Below are 26,318 nucleotides of genomic sequence, written 5' to 3'. Positions count from 1 at the left end.
TAGACAGACTGATAGAGAGACACAGACAGGCGGATGGATGGATGGATGGATGGATGGATAGATGGATAGATAGATAGATAGATAGATAGATAGATAGATAGATAGATAGATAGATAGATAGATAGATAGATAGATAGATAGATAGATAGATAGATAGATAGATAGATAGATAGATAGATAGATAGATGGATAGATAGATATGCAACATTTTCAATCCATCTTTCACATTGTCATTATGGGGTATTGTGTGTAGAATTTTGAGGAAATAGATCAATTCAATCCATTTTGAAATAAGGCTGTAACATAAAAAATGTGGAAAAAGTAAAGTGCTATGAATACTTTCCGGCGGCACTATATACTTGTAAGTTCATCAGCAATATCCTAGTGAAAATTGCTCATACACTATGAGTAAAGTAAAAACAAATAGTCCAAGAAAATCACTATAATATAGAAGAATATTTACAAATATAGATGTTTTTCACTGGAAAAAAAATAGATATTTAAAGCATATAAATTTACAGTAGGTATATGAAAAAAAAAATAAAATAAAAATAGAAAAAGAACTCATCCATTGTTTGTCACCTAACACTTGCTTCAATGCGTGTATTTCCCAGGAAGATTTGGCAACACAAAAACTGTCTTATGCTCACCAGGAAAGAATTGTATTGATTAAATACAGTAAAAACAGTAATGTTATTACTGCCTAAAATAATTTATTGTATTTTAAAAAGATAATTTATTTCTGTGCAGTCAAAGCTGGTATTTGTAACGCTATTTACTAATTATTTGCAATTTCTTTGGAAATCATATAAAATGCTGTTCAGAAGCATTTCTTATTGTCAATGTTAAAAGTGTCATGCAGTTTAATTTGTTTCTGGAAATACTGATAGATTTTGTCAGGAATATTAATTGTGATAAATAGAAATGTAAATGGAAGCACTAAACTTAAACTAGTGATGCTATGTTTAGAACCACTATTGAATCAAAGCTCATTCGCTGCAGTTATTACCTTATTTAACCCAGTTAGATGGATGGATGGATGGATGGATGGATGGATGGATGGATGGATGGATGGATGGATGGATGGACGAATGGATAGATAATTTCCAGTACAATATACATGCTGTAGTGCAACTGCATACATCTTTTGTAATATAATAAATAGATTGTTTGTTCTTTTTCAGTTTTCCCTCATAAATGCACAGTCATATTCACTCTCTCCATTAAACTCACACACTCAGGCTTTGGTCAAGGTCAACAGCTCCAGCTTTAGGGGAGGTCAGCTGCTGAGTGGGAGTTTTTTTGGCAATTTTTCTCAAAGTGTGACATTGAGTCATTGCACTCCCTGGAGTGTGACCACTGACACAGCCTTACGGGACTTGTCCACTGGTGCAGAAGAAGCTGCTCAATAGTGCACACAATGCTACAAGCCTGTCTGTCTGTGGGTGGTTCTATAAAGTGGACAGTAAGTGTGCATCAATTTATAATAGCTAGATGAATTGGCATATGGATAATAAAATGAATCAAGTATCTAATACTGTTCAAAAACTGTTGATTTACAGTATTAACTTCAGAAATACTGGAATCATGGTTGCCACAAACACATTTATACATTCATTCATTCATTCATTCATTTATTCATTCATTTTCTTTTGGCTCAGTCCATTATTAATCTGGGGTCGCCACAGCGGATTGAACTGCCAACTATTTCAGCATATGTTTTATACAGCGGATGCCCTTCCAGCTGCAATCCAGTAGTGGGAAACCACAAACATATTAAACTGCACATTTGTTTTCAATAATGATTATAATTACAAATGTTTCTTGAGCAGCAATTTATAATAAACATTTTCCACAACATAAGAATGATTTGTAAAAGAATATGTAATGCTGCTGAAAATGCAGCTTTTCCTTCACATATATAAAATGTGACCACTCAAGGGTTGTTGTTTTTTTATTTATTTATACATCAGATCAGTTATAAATATAACTTTTTTGGAAGTTTTAATAAAATATGACAATATTTGGCCAAGCTACAACTAACTTAGGGTGTCACGGTGGCGTAGGGGGTAGCAAGTTCGCCTTACAGCAAGAAGGTCACTGATTCGAACCTCGGCTGGATCAGTTGTCATTTCTGTGTGGAGTTTGCATGTTCTCCCCGTGTTTGTGTGGGTTTTCTCCGGGTGTTCCGGTTTTCCCCACAAGTCAAAGACATGTGGTACAGATGAATTGGGTATTGTAAAATTGACCATAGTGTATGAGTGTGTGTGTGTGTATGGTGGTTTCCCAGTGATGGGTTGCATCTGGAAGGGCATCTGCTTCGTAAAACATATGCTGGATAAGTTGGCGGTTCTTTCCACTGTGGCGACCTCAGATTAATAAAGGGACTAAGCCAAAAAGAAAATAATTGAATGAATGAATGAATGACTGAACAACTAATTGAAAATCTGGAAACTGTGTCTTCAAAACAAATCTAAACATTGAGAAAATCACAGTTAAAGTTGTACAAATTAAATGCTTAGCTCAGCATCATCACTAATTAGAAATTAAGCTTTAATACAGTATTTTTACAGTAGGAAAATTACAAATAATCCTTACCTAATATTGTAATGATTTTACCATAAAAGGAAAATCTATAATTATGACCCAAACAATGTATTGTTGGCTATTACCAAGAAGACAGCTGCACATCTCAAGATACTTCATTACAGCTATTTTATATTGAAATAATATTTCACAAAATAACAGCTTTCAATATTACAGCAAAAAGCTTTCTTTAGCTCAAAATGGAGAATGGTAATAATTACAATGCCAATGTTAGATTCCCAGCAATCTTCTAAATATAGTATAACAACAACAACAACAACAACAACAACAACAACAACAACAACAACAACAACAATAATAATAATAATAATAATAATAAATGTAAAAACTGATCCTAAACTATTGAATGGTAATGTATGGCACATGTGCTCACACACTCACAGTATAAACAGTTGTACCTAGATGTGCATGTTTTGTTTTTTTTTTTAATGAAAGTTTGAGTAAAGTCTGACTGGTGTGTGGAGCAGTATTGTCAGATGGTGGAGAGCTTTATATGCTCTGTTGAGCAATTATATGATGGATGGGGAGGAAACAGAATGTGACTGAAGGAGCTTGACTACAGCTGTTGAGAGAGAGAGAGAAAGAGATGTGACTCTGGCCCTTTCATTTAATTCATTTCATGATGAAAACACAATCAAGTGTACTGTCGCCATTTGTTGTTTGGTCACAGTCGTGGAGATCCTTTTACACGAAAAGGACTTTCTTCGAGCGCACAGTTTAATCATCCGACATGCACTGCAGCAATACTTGTGGACAAAGACGCCAACTTTAAAAACATTTCTTAAACTTGCCAAAGAAACAGAAATTAGTGTACTACTTTTTAAAAGTAATTTTTTTCTTCAAAATTTGCTACTTGACGTTTCTTTTACAATCGTTTGTAAAATTCACAAAAAATTTCTGAGAGATCTTTTTTATTCATCATTATTTGCATTGTGGTGGTTCATTCTGCTGTGGCGACCCCGGATTAATAAAGGGACTAAGCTGACAAGAAAATGAATGATGAATTTGCATTGTATAATCAATATAACTGCTTTAGAAAGAAGAACTAATAAGAATTGGTACTGAAGAAATAAGATATATTTTTTTTATATTTTAAGTGAGATATGGGAATTGTGATATTATGGATTATCCAAAGCAACTTACAAGTGAGGATTAAACATCATCCGCGAGTTGCAGGATATAAATGCTATACGTACTTCTAAGTTACCAATGCTGTGATTAGTTACAAAGTAACTACTGCAATTACATTACTTTTCTGCTGAAAAGGTAAGAGATTACTTTTAATATTTAGCTAAAACAATTACAGTAACTTACACTTCCCTATACTGTAAAAAAGCTCAACAGTTAAATAAAGCTAAAAGGCCCTGTTTGACTCAAATTTAAAGAATTAAAAGAACTGAATATCTATTTGTCTAGCACAGATTTATAAAGAATTTAAGTAGTATTGAATCATGTAATTAAATGCCCTATTAAGCAAATGACTTTTTATACATTAATTAGAAAATTAATTTAAATTTAAATAAATTATGTAACTTTTATTAATTCCTTTTTGTAGTAATTTAACCCACGCTGATTATAATGAACCAAACATTTTTTAATCTTATTCAGACAATATTTACACAACTATCAAACAATTTCAAACACTCACACACAGCTTCTTCACTTCCTGTTGTTTTTATTCCAGTGTATGAAGTTTGGGGTATAATCTGTCACTTTGATTTTCTTTCCCAACTTACATAAATTAACTGTAATATCTGTTGTCTGAATAATTTAGGTTTGACTATATACAGTTGAAGTCAGAATTATTAGCCCCCTTTGAATTTTTTTTCTTTTTTAAATATTTCCCAAATGATTTTAAATAGAGCAAGAACATTTTCACAGTATGTCTGATAATATTTTTTTCTTCTAAAGAAAGTCTTAATTGTTTTATTTCAGACAGAATAAAAGCAGTTATTAATTTTTTTAAACACCATTTTAAGGACAAAACTATTAGCCCCTGTAAGCTAATTTTTTGCAGATAGTCTACAGAGCAAACCACTGTTATACAATAACTTGCCTAATTACCCTAACCTGCCTAGTTAACCTAATTAATCTAGTTAAGCCTTTAAATGTCACTTTAAGCTGTATAGAAGTGTCTTGAAAAATATTTAGTCAAATATTATTCACTGTCATCATGGCAAAGATAAAAAACTATGTTTAGAAATGTGTTGAAAAAATATTCTCTCCGTGAAACAGAAATTGGGGAAAAAATAAACAGGGGGTCTAATAATTCAGGGGGGCTAAAAATTCGAACTTCAACTGTATATCTCCTGCTTTATGTTGCTATTTAATATGTCTGTACATTACTGAAGAAATGCTCTAGTTCACTGAATGGATATTCAATTAGCCTCTCACTGCTCTTTGATGATTCGCTATAGCACAGATTCAATAGCAAAATCAACCACATCAGTAAGAGTGTCTAATCCCTGCTTAATTCCATGCATCTTTTGAAATGTTAAATGTATAAAAACACGTTTCTGAAGGGTCGTTGTATGGATTGAAAGCATCACCATACACTGAAAAGGGGATTTTATGCATTCCAAAAGGAAAGGAAAATCCATTCACTATTGATAATGGGATTCATTTTGGCATAGCATGTGAATTATTTAAATGTTCATCATGTTATTTCATCCATTTGGGCTGCTTTTTATGATACTGCTGTAAAAGCTTAAAAACTTTTCATCAGAATGTAAATCATCAACTTAGTACATCCTGAGGAACTTGATTAATGTTTCAGGAGACATAAAAAAAAAACAACTTTTTTTTTTACTCATTTATAATCACCCTCCTTCCCCATGCATGCATAAGATATAACCTAAAATACGTAATACATATTATCTAGTGACTGATAAGTAGGGCTACATGAAATCTGCGCCTGCATACAGTAATTTTTAGTCCACCATTGCGTCTATTTTTTAAATGAATATCAGTTGTAGTATTGAATAATAATCATATTATGCAAATGCTTATGTTTGTATATTATAGTTTGATAAACTAATTTATTTTTGTCTTTTAGTTGTATGATATATGAGGCTTAGCATTTTCATTTGCTCATTTAGCAGATGCTTTAATCTAAAGGGTCTTACAAGGGAGAATAAAAAACCCAGCACAGACTCATTGTGGATACGTACCCCTGTCTACATTTCTGGGGATCATGAATTATGTAGCCAAAGGTAGGTATGGCTGCATTTCGTCTTTAAAATTAATGCTACGAGGCAATATGATGCCACCGCAGACTTCTGTTCTTTTTAGAGCTACCAGCTAACCGCTTACCTCCATATAGAGGGCTTTTCCAGTGTTACCGGTTTTCCCAGTAGCTCGCCATGTATGCAGATGGACTTGGGATATGGAGCTGAGTTGACCGTGATAACAAGAATTGAGTCTGGTGAAGAATGGTTCCAAAAACCAGGTAAAATAAAAGCAAAAAAAAAAAAAAAAAACACAGGCTGAAAAAGTGGTGAAATCACACCGCCACAATGCCCTTTCTTTTTCTAACTTTTGAAAACACTATCGCTTGGGTTTAGGGATGGGATGGTTGGGTCAGTAAGTCAGTCAACAGCAAGCTGGCCTGGTCGGCTAAAGTGTATATTGCGCCCTCTGGTGGATTTATGCAAGAAGAGGACACGCAAGAGAAATTTAAGATCATCAAAATCTGCGAGCAGACAAACCTCAAGTTATGCATTTCGCCATCCCTAGAAATGCAGACCTGGGTACGCATCTGTAATAAGCCTGGGTTCAAACAAGCCCTTCAAATCAATAGAAAATAGCAGTATTAACAGTTGAGGGCAAAGTTATTGTCCATTCTGTGAAAAATTTATTCTTTTTTAAATATATCTCAAGTGATATTTAATGGACCAGAAAATTGTCATAGTATTTCTGATATTTTTCCATCTGGAAAAAGTCTTATTTTGGCTGGATTTTTTTTTATTTTTATTTTTTTACAATTTTCAAGAACTATTTTAATGTCAACATTATTAGCCGCTTAAGCAATTTCATTTTTAATTGGCTGCAAAACAAATCACTGTTACAATGTGTATATAATGACTTGCCTATACTTACCCTACCTGGTCTAGTAAATCCTAATTTGTATGCCTTCAAATCACACTTTAAATTGAATACTAGTATCTTAAAAATATCTAGTAAAATATTAGTTACTTTCATCATGGCAAAGATAAAATAAATCAGCTATAAGAAATAAGTTATTAAAACTAAGTTTATAAATGTGTTGAAACGCTCTTCTGTCCATAAAACAGAACTTGGGAAACTTATACTTGAGGAGGCCTAATAATAATGACTTTAACTGTAAATACTATCAAAAGTCTAAATGAAAAACAAAAAACAAAAAGTGGTTCTAATTAGAATAAACAGCAAAAATCAGTCCAAGGCACTCGAAAAATGTGGAAAAATATTAAAAAGCCTTATTCACATGGCTAAACCCTAAAAAACCTACACGGTTCAACAAAGAACTGCCTTCAACAGGGTAATGGTGATCAGGTGCGTTTTTTTTTTGAAAACTACAGTCTCATGACTTATTAGAATATCTAAACAATATTAAAATAATATATTAAACAAGATCAACTCAACAATCACCATTAATTCAGCACTGATCGAGGGGAAAAATAAATGGAAAAAAAAAAAAAAAAAAAAATATATATATATATATATATATATATATATATATATATATATATACACACACACACACACATCAAATAAGATAAATAGAGAATTAGACTTTTTTCCTTTTTTTGTAAATTTCTTTCTTCATTTTGTTTTTATATGTTCTACAGACTTTTATTATATATTGTTGAACATGTATTTATTTATGTATATGTATATGTGTACAAATATATATACATATATGTGGATGCACATGTATGTATGAGTCTATATATGCATGTATGTATGTATGTATGTGTACAAGCATATTTATGTGCAATTGTTTGTACACTATACTTGTTTATTTGTCTATATATACATTTTTGATCTTTTAAGTTCCTCTCAAAATAATTATGCATAAATCCACAGATTTTGCACAAAATTTTCCACATAAATCATAAAAGAAATTTAACAGATTTCATCTGGCAAAACAAAAGATGTATAATTAACATCAGTGACTCTTTCCTCTTCCATCCAGTGATACAGACGCTGTTCTGCCCAGCAACTGTAAAGATAGATTGACCCCTGAGGCCTGATGGGTAATGAGAGTTGATTCTGCATACAGAGAGTGTGTTGCTTCGCAGAACCGCAAACACACCCTGACATCCGCCAAGGCCGTGCCATAATTCAGATGACACCGCCAGTGACTGGTGCACTGGTATCGATTTAAAAACCAGCTGCTCTAAAATGATCTGTGACAGGACACATTGAGCGGGACATTCTGATTGTGGCCCAGTCCACTGAAGGCGACCCGCCATCAAAACACAAACATTCCAAAGCACATTCCTCTCAAAGCCTCAGCCTTAATTTCATTAGACTGTGAGGAATGTCAAAGCACACAGGAGGTCTTCATTTTACACCCCCAGACGGAGAAAGAGAAGGAGAAACAAAAAGAGGAAAGCGGAAATGAAAAACACAAGAGGTCTTAAACGCCTCAGGTCAAGGCACCTGTATAAATGAACAAGGTAAAATGACTCTCATGAGTAAAAACTGAGGCTCCACATTGGGACTTTTGATTTGATTTCGATTTGATTCATCGATGGTGGTTCAGTCTGCTGTAACGACTCCTGATAAATCAGGAACTAAGCTGAAGCATAGAGTGAGTGAGAGATTCATTTATTTTGAACAGTATAATCCACTTTTAAAAGCAATTATTAAAACACAAATATATTTCATCATAATCAACACACATCTTCATATCTGTGCAAACTCAAATAAAACAATCGGTTTTAAGCAGTTCAGGACTTTATATGATCTACGTTATGGTATTTTCTATCACTTCGATCAATTTGTAGTGGACAATGTTAAATACTTGTGTAAAAGGGGTCTATAATGTTTCAAACTCTCATGTGGTCAAATGCACTCAGACACTCATAAAAGACCCCCACTATAGCGTGATTATTTTGTCATGTCGTGAGAGAGCACACCAATGTAAGGTATTAATACTTTTAACAAAATACATGGATTATCAAAAATCATAGAGGCCATCCAAATCCCTTTCATTTGATTGCTCTTTTTTTGTATGCTACATAACATGGGGTTGTTTGTTCAATAGCATTGGTGTGTTGGAATGCTCCACAACCAGGGATGAGCAAAAATACATTGATATGCATTTTAAAATAAACTACCAAGTACTTCAAATTTACCTGTATCAAAATAAACTATAAAATACAGTAGCCACAAATGTATCAAAATAAAATACTGTATTTTTGTATTGTAAAAATATAACAAAATACTTTTAGCAGTGAAATGTCTTTGCAAACCTTCCATCAATAGGCCTATTCGATCAATCCTTTCAACGTTTAACTGACTCAGTGAAGTAAACAGTGTTTGACTGCAACAGAGTTTCTCTAAGCAAGCATCTGAAACAGCCAATGAAGTATAGGAATCTCCACTGTAGGATTTATTTTTATGTTGTTTGTCTTATTTTCTTGGCATCTACATCAGCAATCCATCCAAAAGTACTCTTATTTGTGCAGTTTACTATTTTTCCCAAAGATGGTTTCAGCTCTTCTTTAACTGGAAGAGTCTCAGTTTACTCTTTTAGTGAACACCACCATCTTTATGTGTTTTATATTTCTAACGTTCCTCTGCATTTCCACCAGCAGTACCGAGACTGAGAATGATTAGGTTCTGAAGCTCCTCATCTTGTTCTTCCTGACTGATATTTGATTCTATCTCATTTCATAAGCAAAGATGCTGATGCTTAATTCCACTGACATTATATATTACTGGTCTTAGCATTGTGCAATATACTATTTTCAATGACTGTTGATTTTTGCTGACATTTGTTTGTTATTTTCTTTATGTGTGTTGCATAACTTCTATCCATACTCCAAGCATTGACCACCTTTTTAAATCAATTTTCTGTTTTGATCTCAAGCCTAGGCAAATAACTGAGAAAGCACCAATGTGAGGCCGCATTTTAATTATGTCATCATAGACCTCTTGTAGACTTTTTACAATATTTAAAAATACAAAAATACAAGACCTAAGGTATTTTGATAGAAAATATTAACCCATTTTCATAAACCCTATACAATACAATTTACAAAATAGTATTTTGTATTTGAAATACGTTTTTGAAATACATGTATCATAAATACTGCCCATCCCTGTCCACAACAGTGATGAGTACAATATAATGCAATAATAAGGGTCTTGATGATATCGAGAAAAAAAATCTGAGCACTAAAAAAGCTCTTCATATAAGACAATATTATATTTACAGATGTTAAAAACACACTAATTTTATTATCCATTTTAGAATAAATATACAATTAGGATAACAACATGAATCCTAAACCACTAACACCACTAAAACTAGATTCTAGCTTTGAATATAAGCAGCATTAAAGTCACAGCAATGAACCAGGCTGCTGTACAGAAACTAAAATAATAATAAACTGCTTTTTATTTTACCTGAAAATATATTATTTCTTTACATATAGAAATATACATACAATTAAAAGAATGCACTATTTTGTTCCAGAGATTTGCAAGAGTAACACCAAAACTTTTATTGTGTTTTCTTTTCAGTTGTGTTGATGTATCAGAATATTTAAACTGAAATTAAATTATTACTATACAGCACATACAAATAAAAAAAAATTAATGTTCAAGATATACCTTGTCTACAACAAACAATACAACAGTAATGCACATTTGTGTGTTTTAATGTCATTAAGGGTATTATGCACTTTTAAAGGGATAGTTCACCTTAAAATATAGTGCACTCACCTTTTATGACTTCTTTCTGTCGAACACAATAGGCGATATTTTAAAGATTGCTAGAACCTGTTAACCAGCAGGAAAAACAAACATGGAAGACATTGGCTACTAGTTTCCAGCATTTTTCAAAATATCTTCTTTTGTGTTCAACAAAAAAATAATAATCTCAAACACATTTGTGACTAATGAAGTGTGAGTAAATTAATTTTCTTCATTTACTCACTCTTCCAAACTGTCCTGTTAGGGGACTAAAGATGTTATCTGGGACAATAAAGGTGCCATGAAAACAAGTGACACCATCACTAATCATATTATTTATACTACAATATGGCATTGAATAGTGCATAAGTATTTGATTTGAGACGCACCTTGTTTGATTTGTTAGCTTAGATTGCTAAGAAAGGGAAAAAACACTGTTATGGTTGCTTTAAAAAAACTCAGAAAATTAGCTTTTGTACTAGAAAGTCATTCCTTCTCTGATGACATCAGCTTGGGTAAAAGGAGGGAGATGGAGAGGAGAAGCAATAAAATAAAACTCCACCCTCTATTCAATACTCAGTTTCAGCTGGAAATACACAATACTGAAGTCAGTAGGAACTTCCGACTTATTCAACATCCAAACCTCATGACACCACAGAAGTAAACTCATCTACTCTATTTAACATTTACAGACAAATTTTGTAAAACTGAATTCTTGCCAGATATTCCACACTAAAAAAATGCAGGGTTCCACACAATTCTTTCATGTTGTGAAACACAAATCAATTAAGAATAACTTTTAACAAATTTTTGTGGATTGAACATAAAAAAAAATTAAGTTGCCCCAATAAAATCTCAAAAAATTTGTTGTTTCAGCTCATTTTAATTAAGTAGCTTGAACAAGCAAAAACTTTTAGGGAACATGTGTTTTTTATTTAAATGAACTGACACTAAAAGTTGCCCAAAATGGGTTGGAAGATAAGGCTATGAAATCAACAAACAAATGTATACAATTCACACATCTCAAAATGTATTATTATATTGTGCAATAATCCAAAATGTTTTTGTCAACAATGCTAATGCTAATTTCTTTGTTGGCCTACCAAAATAAATCATCACTACAGCCTTTAAGCAAGTGGTTAGTGCTGGTGAATAAGATCACAATGGGTTAATCCATATCATGAGGCTTCTATTCCTGCAGTGAACTGGGAACACACAGAAAGAAAGCACCAGGCTGTGTATGTACACATGTTTCGCTACATGCATGCACACAAAAACATGTGTGAGCTGGATTGAGTGCTCTGGTCACTCTGGTGTGTTTGGCTGGGCCGGTGGGCTCTCAGATGATCAATGGCATCGCAGATTCACAAGCAGCTGGCCAGAGAAGACGAGCTTTAATCACAGACATTAATTAGCCTCTCCTTTCATCTTGTCCTGCTGGGCACTGGAACAACACTTTATCTTTTGCGCTCTAATTATGTATTCTCTATTTCTTTCTCCATACATTTTCAACATCAAACAAATCAGGAGTAGTTCATTTAAAAAAGATTTCTGTTAAAATATACAATTCAAAGAACATCGTCCAAAGGAAGAATAGAGGTATGGTATATTTAACTTTAAAGTAAAATCAGAAGAGTTGGGGATGTAGATCCCTCACACAAAAGTGGATATAAATGTATATTAAATAAATAAAATATAAAAATTCTAATAACCAGTAAGATAAAGACCACAAATAATTATGCAATAAGGACTGATTTATACTGCTGCGGCAAGCACATGCGTCTGCTCTGGCGCATGGCCCTCACCATGGCTGATGCTGACGCTGATGTGCATCTCTCAACAAATGTAACTACACATTGCACATGCAGCACAAGCTCTGTGATTGGTCGACTTGGTAGCTATGACCAGTGTGGGCAGGACAGAGCACTACTGCCAGCTAGCGTTTCGAAAGTTTTATTGCAGAGCAACACAAACACCACGCAGATGTATAAATGCACAGCAACATGCTAGACAGACGCCAAGGGTTACGCCAATCACTCGACGCAGAAGTATAAATCAGCCTTAAGACTAACAAAAAAAAAGTATAAATAAAGCAATACGCTGAACAAAATTCTGTCTTAGTTAGAGGTTTTGTCTTGTTTCTAGTCCGAATATCTAAACATTTAAATCAAGAAGCATTTTTCAAGACAAGTAAAAGTAAAAAATAACAGTTTTTCCTTAAAACAAGCAAAAACAAATTTGCCAATTGAGTAATAATCTCGTTACTTTGAAGTAAGGTTATTTTGTGTACCCATTGGCAAATAATTTTGATTGTTTTAAGGAAAATTTCATTTAATTTTTAAATTTTTTTATGAAAACAAGACGATATTGTTTGCTTGTCTCAAAAAATGCTTCTTGATTTAAGCATTTTTAGATATTTGGACAACAAAAAAAGACAAAAACTTCAAGTTATAAACACATTTATTGCACTATGAAGTAACTTTTGAAGATAAACAAATTCATAATAATACATGGGTTAGTATGCATGATCGTATTCTCAGTTTATCTAGTATAGGTTTCCAAATTTTCTTGCACAGATTCATCAGAGCACAATGTAGCACACACTGCACTGCACTTTAATTGAACCCTTAATTAAAAAAAAAAAAAAAAAAAACAATACCTACACTGTAAATCCAAATTAGTTAGGTAACTCAAACCATTTGAGGAAACTGACGCCATCAAACCATTTAAGTTCAAAAATTATTTTTTAGGATTACTGCGATCTCACCCCATTTAAGTTGAAGAAATTAGATTTTTAGTGATTAAGGGAGTGATGATTAAGCATTAATGATGAACACCTGCTGTTAACAAGCAGAATTACTGAACAGAAACACAAAGCTGACAGTCACAGCTTTAAGAGAAATAAAGCATATTCAACCTCAGCAGAGGATCATTATACAACTTCACAACAACTCCTTATTCAACTTGATATTATGTTCTCCTTTCTTTTGTCATAACAATAAAAACTAACATAACAAATTATATATAATATAACAATTATATTATACCCTCGGTAAAGCAACCACTGTTCTCATCAATGGTGACATCGAAGAAAATTATCATTTTCAGAGAATCTTGCAAAGGGTTTTTGTAGCCCTCTGACAAAAATAAAATCAATCCGGTTAATAATAAGTGAAGCTGTAGATACTGTTGTTTAATGATGCTCTGCTGAGATTTTGAGAGACTAATTGTGTTTTATTGCATTTGATTGCATCTAAGGCTGTAACTGAAGTCAGCTGTAATTTTGTGTTTCTGCTTGTTAAAAGCAGGTGTTTATGATTAATACTCGATCAACCATTAATTAATCACTTAATTGACTTCAACTCTTTTTGAATGAGTAGAATTAACTTACAGTTAACTTGGAGTTAACTGCACTCATTTCATTTAGTAAACTATAATCTTTTAGTGTACAATAATAATCCACCAATAGTCAAACTATGTGTACACCTTTTTGACCTATAATGGATGGATTATCTTTTTGCTTGATGGACTATCTTTTGCACCACCTCCGCATTATAAAATCAAAATTCTCAGGCTCTCTTTCCCTGTTGCGTCTTTTCCATTTCACTGTATGTCTCCACACCTTCTTCTGTTTTGCAAGATGTTTGCTCCGACTCTCTTATTAAATCCAGCTGCTGGTGTCAAAATTCAGCTCATTCCTGATAAGGGTGTAGTCTCACATATTCCAGTACAGGGGTGGTAGGGTGTCTCTTTTTGCTATTTTGAAATGTTCTGAACACATTTCAGAAAAAAAACTCCCCATACTGTTTCAGTAACATCTGGGAATGATTACTAAAAGGGTGCGTGATAACCAAAACAATGTAGCCACAGACATGGATTCTCTTCATGTTGAGGTTGGGCTAAAACTTATAAATTTACTCAAGAAATCATAATGGAAATCAACAATATTAAGAAGATATACGTGTTTGTAGAGACATCAACAGCAAAGAAAGAGGAGAAGCACATCAGACTCTTGTTGATTAACAGCACAGTACAACAGCCAGACAGCTACATAAATCTGCACCCCTTCTCCTTTCCAGCAGGAATCGATTGACTCCACTGGTAGCTGTTAAATTTAATAAACATAAGCGCTACACTTTACTGATGGCAGAGCACTTGCCAACCGAAGGGGGAAATGTCAAGTAACATAATTTCTTTAATATATGCACTACCACTCTAGAGTAGCTTGAGGTCAGTAGAATTTTAAAAAGAAAAAAAAATCAATGCTATTCTGAATAGTTTTTGTTTTCATTTGTGTAAAATACCATACTAAACTCCTGTACTGTTCCTGACATTTGTTTCTGATATTTATTGAATAGTACATGTCTCCCATGTTGGTTATGATGCAGGTTGGGATTAGTGTTTCAGTCTGAAATCCAGCAAGAAAAAGTCTGCTCTACATTCACTGGAGGCTTGTACCTGAGACTGTCTCGCTTTCTCTCTACATAAGCTTTGTGAATGAAAACAGGCAGGAGGCATCAGTGTAGTGTACACTTAATCCCTCAAAACGTGGAAGCAAACACTCCAGTGGCTTTACCTGTTTGAGTGAGATAAATTATGTAGCATGTAATATTTCTTTTTTTTTGTAACTATTTCCACCATATTGCAGGTTTGAATAAAAAACAAAAGTGTGTAAAGGCTGGAAGAGTTACACAAATCTAATAAAACTAAAACTTTCTCATTCATTTCATGCTTTATAATGCTGACTTGGGAATATAACCGCATAAACAGTGGGGTTTCCTTATTTACATCTGGCTGGAGAAGCATGCCAAGAATGCTGTTTCATTAATTGAAGAAATCATGTTGCTCACTGAAGTAATTTCACTGAAAGCTTGACTCATGGAAAAAAAAAATCAACATGCACACGAACTGCAGACACACGTCACCATGCAGTCTGGTGACATATGGGCCATGTTTGCCGTATATAATAATTACTGGGCCTCCATGTCAGTGTTTTAAAGAACGATGGAAAACTGCTGAACATAAAGCTCAAGGTTACTTCATTTGAAAAGTTCCATCAAAGAGGTTTTATAAATCCACATGAAATGGCATTAGATATGTTCTCCTTTTACTTTAGCTTGTAATCTACAGTATGTGTCTGTGCATGTATTTCATATGCAAATTTCCAAACCTCAGTCTACAACAAAAGGGATCCATGCTATCACACAGAAAACACATCACAATTTTAAAATATGCAATACAAAGAAAATACAAAGAAAAAACAGGAGGGCTAGAGGGATTTGTTCTCAGTACAGTTTTTTCAGGACTTTTTTTTTTTTTTTTTTTGAGTATGTGTGACCTAAAATGACTCGCAAACTTCACACATTTTTTCAGTGTTGTTTTGCTGTGGAAAAATAGACAACTCATTGTTTTGACTCTATCTAGATCTATTGGGCTCTGTAATTCACATAGAGAAACAAAAAGAAAAGCATGTGTTTGATCACTTAACCTCATAAAACTGATTATATAAAAAGTCTATTAGATGCATAGCTTTTTAGTTTCATTTATTTCTGAACAAGTACTATAAACAATACATATAACCTAGAAACAATCATAGGCAAGATGCATGGTGATGTCACGGTCACACAAGGAAGACAAAGGTGGTTAAGTTGTTAAGGAGGAGCAGCAACCGCAGAGGATGAAGCAGTGGTGATACTGTGAGAGCATCTCACACAGAGTTCAAAGAGGTAAGTTCAGTTCTTCGGTAACACCAGCTCAAACATATAAACACTTCCCTTGAGCAAGTTGCTTTACATCCACAGGAGAAAGGGGGACATCCACGGAAGAGCACAGGAGAGAAAAGGAGAGACGATGAGGAAGACCATCTGACGTTGATTCCAGACGGTGAGTGAGTGGAAGAAGTGAGACTACATAGTGAGTGGGTGATTGGGATAGCAGGTGCGGGCTGTTAGTGTTCAGTTGACGGTTCATGTGAGTGGTGCATGGTGGCTGGTGATTGGCTGGGGTGGTTGGGACTGCTGCAATGAGCCAATTGTGTGACAGGTGATAGGTTCTAGCAAAAGCACTAGTGTCCACCTGTATATTTATAACGGGGGGGGGGGGGGGGGGGGGGTTGTATGTAAATAGATTAAATCGACCAATAAGGTAGCTTCTACACAATAAAAAAACAACCAATAGCCTTTTTCACAGCCCTGGCAGAAAGAGGGGTTAAGCTCAACTCTTTGAAGTCAGATGTCAGACACAGGGGTTTCAAACTCAGTTCCTGGAGAGCCGCAGCCCTCCAGAGTTTAGCTCCAGCCCGGCTTCAACACACCTACCTGTAGGTATCAAACAAGCCTAAAGCATTCAATTAGTTTGATCAGGTGTGCTTATTTAGAGTTGGAACTATGTGCAGAGCTGTGACCCTCCAGGAACTGAGGCTGTTTCTCAATTCCAAGAACGCAGACAACGAACTTGCGTTCTCGTGGAGAATGGTCCTACCTGGTCACCTCAGAAGAACGAACTCGAGAGGCCATGCGAACACAGAACGCGTGCTCTGAGAAAAGATATGCTGATTCTTCCTGATGGTCATGTGACCTTCACGCATTATTAATGAAAAATTATTTAAACATTACAGCATTCATTCAATGATTTATTGTTTTTCCCTTTTCTATATATAATATGCACAAAAACCTTACAAATATACCTTGCACTTATATAACACATTAGATAATAATATATACACATAATATAACACTACAAATATAACACATTTTAATATGAATTCCAGCACACAAACATCCTTAATGTGTTTATGCCTTGATTAAGATACTCGTGTCAATGTTTACTTTCAGTGTCTCATTTGCGGAAACTCCTGAGATAAATATTTTATATCTCTGAACTTAATAACAAATCTATTTAAATGCTGCACTTCCCACCTCCTTTATTCAGTCACAATGACTTCTAGAGTGAGTTTGGTGCTCAAGTCTGCATCGATGCATCCTTGATATGAAGAACACTTGGGGAAACTTTTACGCATCCTCCGTTCTTGCAGTCTTGAGTTTTGGAACTGAATTTTGGCAGTTGCCAATGACGTTACATGAGAACACAAGAGTAAAATATAAATTACTGTCTTCATGGCAAAGATAAAATAAATCAGTAATTAAAAATAAGTTATTAATACTATTATGTTTAGAAATATGCTGAAAAAAATCCTCTCTCCGTTAAACGGAATTTGAGGAAAAATAAACAGAGGGCTAATAATTATGACTTCAACTGTAAGTGACAAACTGTAAGCTTTAGATGTTCATGTCTTCTAAATGCATGTTACTGTTTTAGAGCACACTGGCTCAGAGATATCCTTAAGACTAACATCTAAAATGTTATTTTAATTTAATAGAGACTTTAAAAGACTTTTTAAATTAATAAAGTGATGTTCACACCAAGAAACAAAGAACAATAAAGAATTGTCCAAAGAAATGTTTATAGGGGAAACTAGTTCTACTATGGTTTCACATTAATATATATATATATATATATATATATATATATATATATATATATATATATATATATATACACACACACACACACACACACACACACACACACACACACACACACACGTTTGGAATATTGAGAGCAAGAGAGTGAGAGATATATTATACAGTCAACTGAAGTTAATTAAATCATGTGGCAAGCCAGGCCAAACTCAGCTTGTGTAAATCATGGTTCAAGAGTCAACACAGTTTTGAGGTCCACCTGAAATACATTAATGTCAGCGGCAGCCAAGTAGAGTCTTGTCCCCTACATGTCCCTCCATCAAATAGCAAGCACACTTCTACACTGATTGAAAGCCCCCTGCGGCACACAGCCTTGTAGCCCTAATCAAATTACCAGACTCCTCTTTATTGAGTGTTGCTCTCAAGGCAAACCCCACACAGATCAAAACACAGCACTGCACTCAAACACAACACTGAGCTGGACTCACAAACACAGTGAGCTCAATGTGTTTACACTCATCTGTAAATGCCAGGAGCGTGTGCTGTGTGGAGAGTGTCAGTGTAGAAATAAAAAAAGTGGTAAAACTCTGCCCTCTGCAGGTCACTATGAGAAATAGGGTCAAGCTGAATATACGTTACAACCTTTAACAACATCTTGTAGTTTGAAGACAGATCATTTTATTAGGTTCCCTTTAAAATATAATGTTGTCATTTAACATTTGCTACCCTGGACCACAAATAATGGATGATGTTTTAAAACAAATTCATACATTATCTGAAAGCTGAATAAATAAGCATAATAATAATAATAATAATAATAATAATAATGATAATGATAATGATGATCATGATGATAATAATAATAATAATAATAATAATAATTATAATTATAATAATAATAATAATAATAATAATGTATATTTATGTTAGGAAATGAGCTAAATCTCTTATTGGAACATGATCTTTACTTAATATTCTAATGACATTTGGCAAAAAAGAAAAATCGATTATGTTTACTGTTTTGTTTGCTATTTTTACAATTATATGAGCTATTGCTGAAAACAATATCAAAATAATTTAAGATAAATGATAAACATGCCAGGCTGGAATGACCTGAAATAGCTTGGATTTGGCTATAGTGATACCAAGCTTTTACTGTCACAAGCATATTTTTGTCATATAAATGCATCAATGTTATCTTCAATTACTTTTAGGTCATAAATATATGAAAAGGGTCCAATTAAAAAGATAAATCCTAAAAAAAAAAAAACATAAAAACCTTGTCTTCATAGACTCATCATGCAGTCCCACACTTTCTTACTTCACACATCTTTAAGGAATGTTATTCAAATGTTACACTTTAACCAATCCTTACTTAAAACAAAAATGCCTACAATAATTTTGTTATTATTTGACTGTGTACTTGCCTATCTGTGCCTACATGTGTGTAATGTGTGTTTTTCTTAACGGATGTATTGTCTTTCATGTAATTATGTCATCACTGCCAATTGTACATTGTTTCACTGTAAAACCCAAAAAGTTAAGGTAACTCAAACCATTTGAGGAAACCGATTGCAACAAACCATTTAAGTTATTACCCTTATGAGTACTGTTCCTATCCTAATGAGTACTGTGAACTTAATCCATTTGAGAAAATTAAGCAATTTGAGCACAGTAAACCCCAACAAATGAAGAGAACTCAAACCAACTGAGTAATGTAAAGCCTAATAAGTTAAGTTAACTCAAACCGTTTGAGAAAACCGATTGAGAGATTTAAGTTAAAAACTAATTATACGAGTACTGTAAACGTAATCCATTTAAGTTGAAGTAATGAGGTACTTAATAAACACATTACCTTTAACACTGAGTTTAAAACTATTTTCAAATGAGTAGAATTAACTTTCAGTCAATTTTGAGTTAACTACACTTTTCATTTGATAAAGTTGACTGTTGGGTTTTACAGTATTTGTTTTGTATCGTTTTGTTTTTTGGAGTATGTTGTTGTATTTTGCACGCTGTCTGTAAAAAGACAGTCAGACAGTTGCAGCTCATCCAGAACTCTGCTGCCAGGATTCTGACCAGAACCAGAAAATCAGAGCACATCACACCTGTCCTCAGGTCTTTACACTGGCTCTCAGTTACATTCAGAATAGATTTTAAGATATTATAACTTGTCTATAAATCACTAAATGGCCTAGGAGCTCAATACATTACAGATATGGTCACTGAATACAAACCCAATAGATCACTCAGATCTTTAGCATCAAATAAACTTTTAATTCCAAGAGTTCAGTCAAAGCAGAGCAAATCGGCTTTCAGCTACTACACCCCTCGGTGCTGGAATCAGCTTCCAAAAATGATCAGATGTGCTCTAACATTAGGCACAATCAAATAAAAACTTAAAACACATTTGTTTAGCTGTGCCTTTACTGAATGTGCTACGTCCGACAGATCACACTATTGTGTCTTTCTTTTCTTTTTCATTCTTTTATAAACGTTTTAAACACACTTTAATCTGTTTTTAATCATTTTTATTATTTGTTTCTTATACTTGTCTTTTATTCCTGTTTGTAAAGCACTTTGAATTGCCATTGTGCATGAAATGCGCTATATAAATAAACTTGCCGTGCCTTGCATTTTGCACTGTCTAGACCCAGCACCTAAGCTTTTACTAATCATAATACACGTGCTGCTGATGGTGTGACAATAAAAAGTTATTTGATTTATTTGAAAAAAAAAAACTGAACTACACTGTTCCAGTTACTGAACCACACTGTTCCAGTTACTATGACCATTTATGTGAAGCTGCTTTGACACAATCTACATTGTAAAAGCGCTATACAAATAAAGCTGAATTGAATTGAATTGAATTGAATTGAATTTGATAAGTGACATTCAATGTATTACTCATCCACATTCAACAAGCCCTAATACTGGTTAATAATATACTTCAAAATGTCTTTTTTATAAAATGAAATGTACAGTAATGCGCAGAGTGATCATCAAAAATGCATAAAAAATAATATAATCAAAATCGTTGATTTATAATAATGAAAGTAAAAGTATGTTCTGTGAGAAAAAAAGTGAAAGTTCTGAATGTATATATTTTCTAAACGTTAATTATGTAATCATTTCATAGCACATTACAGATTTTATAGAAAAGTGTAACATATTTAAGGCATATATGTGGTTCTGCAATGCCAACAGTTTCATTTTTCCATAAATGGACCCAAATTTGGGTTGTATTTTAGATTTAGTTTGGGAGTTGAGCAGCGAACTAACCAATAACTCACTATGTGAAGTTTATTCATAAACTAATTTCGAGAGGATCACGTGCTTATGATTTATCACGTCCAGTCTCGCATTTGCTAATCACTAATCTTCCAATCATATGAGCCCTAAGGCACCATAAATAGTCTAAGTTTTCAGTTCACTTTATCTTCGTTTGGAAGAAGCAGCTTCACCGTAGCTAGCTCCGTTGAAGAACCAACTCTAAACCAGCATAGACAACTAAAGCAGCAACAAGCTACAATCTTCAGGATCTTCATTTGGAAGAACGCTCTGCTCTGCTCATCAACTACAAAAGCTACAAGTGCTACAAGCTACAAAAGCTTCAAGCTACAATCTACAATATACAATCTAAAAGCTTCAATCTACAAGCTACAATATACAAGCTACAGCAACAACAACAACAACTACTATTGCTACCATTTCAAACAACTACAACTCCAACAATTTCATCAACAGCTTAAACAACAACACCAAAACCTTCCACTTCAAAGAGCCTCCACAACGCATCTGCTGTGTCTTCAACCTTATTTCCCAGCAAGATATAAGCCAAACTCCAAAGCTATTGCAATAAAACGGAACCCTCACCTTCTCCTAGCAGTACACATGCTATCCATCGTTTAACAGATTGTTTGCTGGAATGTGTTCAGCAGAGCAGCAGCTCCAGCCACAAACAATGTTGAATTTGATCAACAAAATGGCCGCCAGGCTTTTTGCACCTTTTGCATGGCCTGACTGAAACTCCTTAAGCCAATAGCTGTAAAGATAAGCGTCTCCATCCAATGAGCTAAAAGACTGGAGATGGTCCCGCCCTCTCTCTTGACTCTGTTGCAAAGACCTTATGAATGAATAGGCCAGACACGCTTGTAAATTTAGTTAAAAAAAAAAAAAATAAATAAATAAAATAAAATTCCATTTGACATTTAACTTCTGAAAAGATTATTACCCAACCAGTAAATATTAACAAGCTATTGAAAAACATTATGCCATCAAGCACAGAAGTCCAATTGTAATACACCAGCGACTCATGTGTTGATTTACAAGCGTCATATAAGATTATATAGCAAGTCAGTCGGATGTGAAAACGGCAAAGAAACAAACTTCCCACTTGACTGTTATAAATACAAATTTAAACTTCACTATCACTTCACATGCTCAGTCTTCAAGGGGTACCAGTTTTCCAGGACCACCAGACTAGCCATATCCCATGTCCTCAGCTCTCCATTCATCTGTCATCCCGTTAGGAGACGAACACCCACCCCTACCATCCTTGCACATCGTATCAATGAAGTCATCGGACCATGCATTATCAAAAGCGCTTCCATTTACAGCCGCCCATGCCCTTATTAAGATGCCTCGCATGGATATAAACTAAAACAATTTTCATGTCTGCCATACTTGTATTATTTTGCAAAGATTTAATTTCTGATTCTCTTTGTTTTTTCTATTTTAGAGATCATGACTGCTGGCTCCAGAAGCTGACCCTCATCCAACCTATTACACTCCACATCCTCTTCACAAAGGATACATTCCATTTTTTACTTTATCCAATCTGTCCTAACCTGCAGTCTGCAACCTCCGAACCTGAAACCGTTGATTATCTTATTAAAAAGAAATCGACAACAACTTCATGATTGGAACTCCAAGGCTCCTCCTTTTAATATCTCGCGCATTAGCCCCATTGGTGTCGCTACTCAAAAATGTTCTGGCAAAAACGCCTTGTAGTCGACCTTTCGTCCCAACACAATTGCTCCTTTCCTAGCATTAACAGCACTATCCCATTGGACGAATATTTACTTAACTACCACGACATTGATCAAGAGATCTCTCTCATAAAGATAGCCAGTCGTAACACCTGGCTAGCCAAAGAAGACATTTCCCCTACCTTTAAAATCATGCCAATCCACCCAGACTTCTGGCACCTTTTGGCATTTATTGGCGAAATCAATTCTATTTTTCGGATGCAAAAGCAGCCCAAAAAATATTTGACATAATGTCAGAAGCTTTATGCTGGATTCTGTCTAATATTTACGAAATACCATACCTCATTCACCTTCTAGACGATTTTCTTATTTCCCCCCCGTCATCTCCTCCAGCCAAACACCTAGCGATCACCCAGCAGGTTTTCGCTGATCTCGGAAGATCAGCGAAATCTGATCTGACTTCAATGAATTTCTGGGTATTAATCTAGACTCGCATAAATTCCAAGCATCCCTTCCTAAAGAGAAAATCAATCGAATAATTTCTCTATCCCAAATTTTCCTTGAAAAACAGATGTGCACACAACGAGAACTCCTACCAATTCTCGGCCATCTAAATTTCGCTATGCGCATTATTCCTTTCATTTCCCACCTCCATCAATTATCCACCACAGTTCATGGTTTAGAAGAAACAATTTTTCTCTCCAAACCCAGTCGCGATGAACTTTGCTTATGGATCTCTTTCCTTAAGCAATGGAACGGCTGTTCCTTTTTCTACAGCGACTTGATTGCATCCCCTATTGACATCAACACATACACAGACGCTGCCCCTCCAATAAGTTACAGTGGCTAATATAAAGGACACTGGTTTGTCTCAACATGGCCAACCCAATTGTAATTCCATTCCAAAGACCAATGTTTTTCAGCCCTCTTCAAATTCTACCCTATCATCGCAGCAGCCATCCTGTGGGGGGACGAATGGTCTACATCTAGCATTCTCTTTCACTGTGATAACGAAGCTACAGTGCATTGCATTAACAAAGGGCGCTCCCACTCCCAATCGCTTATGCCATTTTTAAGACACCTTATCTGGATATCTGCTAAAAAACAATTTATCATGATTGCTGAACATGTACCTGGTTGCAAAAACCAAATCGCTGACTCTCTCTCTCTCATTTCTCTTTGCAGATATTCTGGCAACTAGCCCCGGAAGCAGACCCTCACCCAACGCCGGTCCCTCCTTATTCAGTAACGATATTTCCATAAACCACCCACTTCATAATCTTCATCAAACTTCTCTATCTCTTATCCTACAAGCAATAGCTCCCAGAACCCTCAATGCATACCTCACAGCATGGAATTCGTTCAAACAATTCCATACCATGCTAGACAACCCATTACACTCAAAATCCTTACCTCATGCATCTACACCCTCTGTAAAGGTTACATTTCCTCCCATACAGCCCGCACCTTAGATGCTATGTTCAATCTAGCATTTTTTGGGGGGTTTCTTAAATGTTCTGAATTAACAGTTACATCCAAATTTAACCCTCTACTCCACCCCACCATCTCAGATCTAGCTTTGCAAGACAGGGAAACTATCTCTTTCCTTATCAAACAAAGCAAAACAGATTAATTCCAGAGAGGACACTCTATCCTCATTTTCAATATTCCTTCACCTACACGCCCATTCCAAACCCTCTTAGCCTAGAAAATCTCAAGAGGCTAACCCACTGGCCCCGCTTTTTACTGATGACGCTAACCGTCCAGTATCTCGATTCTGGTTTCAAAAACACCTTAAAGAAATCTTTCGCCTATCAGGTTTTTTCCCAGAGCCCTTTTCCAGCCACTCATTCAGGATTGGCGCAGCCACTACAACGGGCTCTCACACCATCAGATCCAGACCCTTGGTCGCTGGTCTTCTGAAGTTTTCAAATCTTATATACGTCTCAGTAAATACCACCTCAAGAAAGCCCAACAGGCTTTAACCAACCCCCAAGCACCTCCTCACACGGCTCCAACTCAAAAAGGTGTCTAACAGAGCCTCGACTCTCGCAAGAGTCATCCAAACCAAACCCCGCAGAAGCCCAATTGTCCACCCATGGCACCCTTACATGTTTGCCAAGGACTCCCTCAAGGGCCATTGCAGTTAGCATCTTCTGCAATCACCAATAGCTATTTACAGATGCAGACGTTTGTATCCACATGTTCTTTGCGCATTTACTGCGTTTGTACATATGTATTATATTTGTGCTTGTTCCCTTCTTCCAACTTTTCCAAATCTTTTATCCTTATAACCCTACTTTTCAGCCTCTCGTTCCTTTCTTCTCTACACTCCACTCCCAACTAATCTATTTTACACTCTACCTCTAATGATCTTGTTTCTCCTGTCTAGACTCTTCAGACACCCGAAGGGGCCCCCTTGAGCTCCAACTCTCGCAGGATTCGGCCATAGCGGCCACAGTCCTTTCTTCTTCACGATGTTACCTATTCTTTTTCCGCCTAGACTCTTTCTCCAAGCTCCAAACCCCGCAGGGGTCCGCTCAAGCTAAAACTTCTTCACTCTACTTCAACTACCTCTCTTCTCCTTATGACTCACCCTCTAGCTCTGACCCCCACAGGGGTCGCTCCGAGCCCCAATCTCTCGCAAGAGTTATCCAAATCCTCTTTCCCACTCACTGATATCTATCTCCTCCTATCCGCAATCTACCCTCAAGCTCTGACCTCCACAAAGGTCGCTCAGAGCTCCAACTCTCACAAGAGTTACTCTCTTCCACTCACTGCTACCTATCTCCCCCTATCTACACTCTACCCCCAAGCTCTGACCTCCACAGAGGTTGCTTCAAGCTCCAACTCTCGCAAGAGTTACTCTCTTCCACTCATTGCTCCTCCCAGCTACACTCTACCCTCAAGCTCAAACCTCCGCAGAGGTCACTCCTATCTACACCCTACCCTCAAGCTCAAACCTCCGCAGAGGTCACTCCTATCTACACCCTACCCTCAAGCTCAAACCTCCGCAGAGGTCACTCCTATCTACACCCTACCTTCAAGCTCAAACCTCCGCAGAGGTCGCTCCTAGCTACACTCTACCCTCAAGCTCAAACCTCCGCAGAGGTCACTCCTATCTACACTCTACCCTCAAGCTCAAACCTCCGCAGAGGTCACTCCTATCTACACCCTACCCTCAAGCTCAAACCTCCGCAGAGGTCACTCCTATCTACACCCTACCTTCAAGCTCAAACCTCCGCAGAGGTCGCTCCTATCTACACCCTACCCTCAAGCTCAAACCTCCGCAGAGGTCACTCCTATCTACACCCTACCTTCAAGCTCAAAC

The 26,318-nt window shown here is 35.5% G+C and overlaps 1 protein-coding gene across 24 annotated transcripts in view; it reads right to left on the bottom strand.

Annotated features, from left to right (window-relative positions):
* tjp1a (tight junction protein 1a) overlaps window positions 1-26,318 on the bottom strand; it is a 196,508-nt gene that overhangs the window by 118,363 nt on the left and 51,827 nt on the right. The window lies entirely within an intron of this gene.

Source organism: Danio rerio, chromosome 7 (assembly GCF_052040795.2).
Source record: "Danio rerio strain M-AB ecotype USA chromosome 7, GRCz13ab, whole genome shotgun sequence".
In the NCBI taxonomy this organism is placed as follows: Eukaryota; Metazoa; Chordata; class Actinopteri; order Cypriniformes; family Danionidae; genus Danio; species Danio rerio.
The sequence above is the reverse complement of the archived record's forward strand: the minus strand, read 5'-3'. Positions and strand labels throughout refer to the sequence as shown.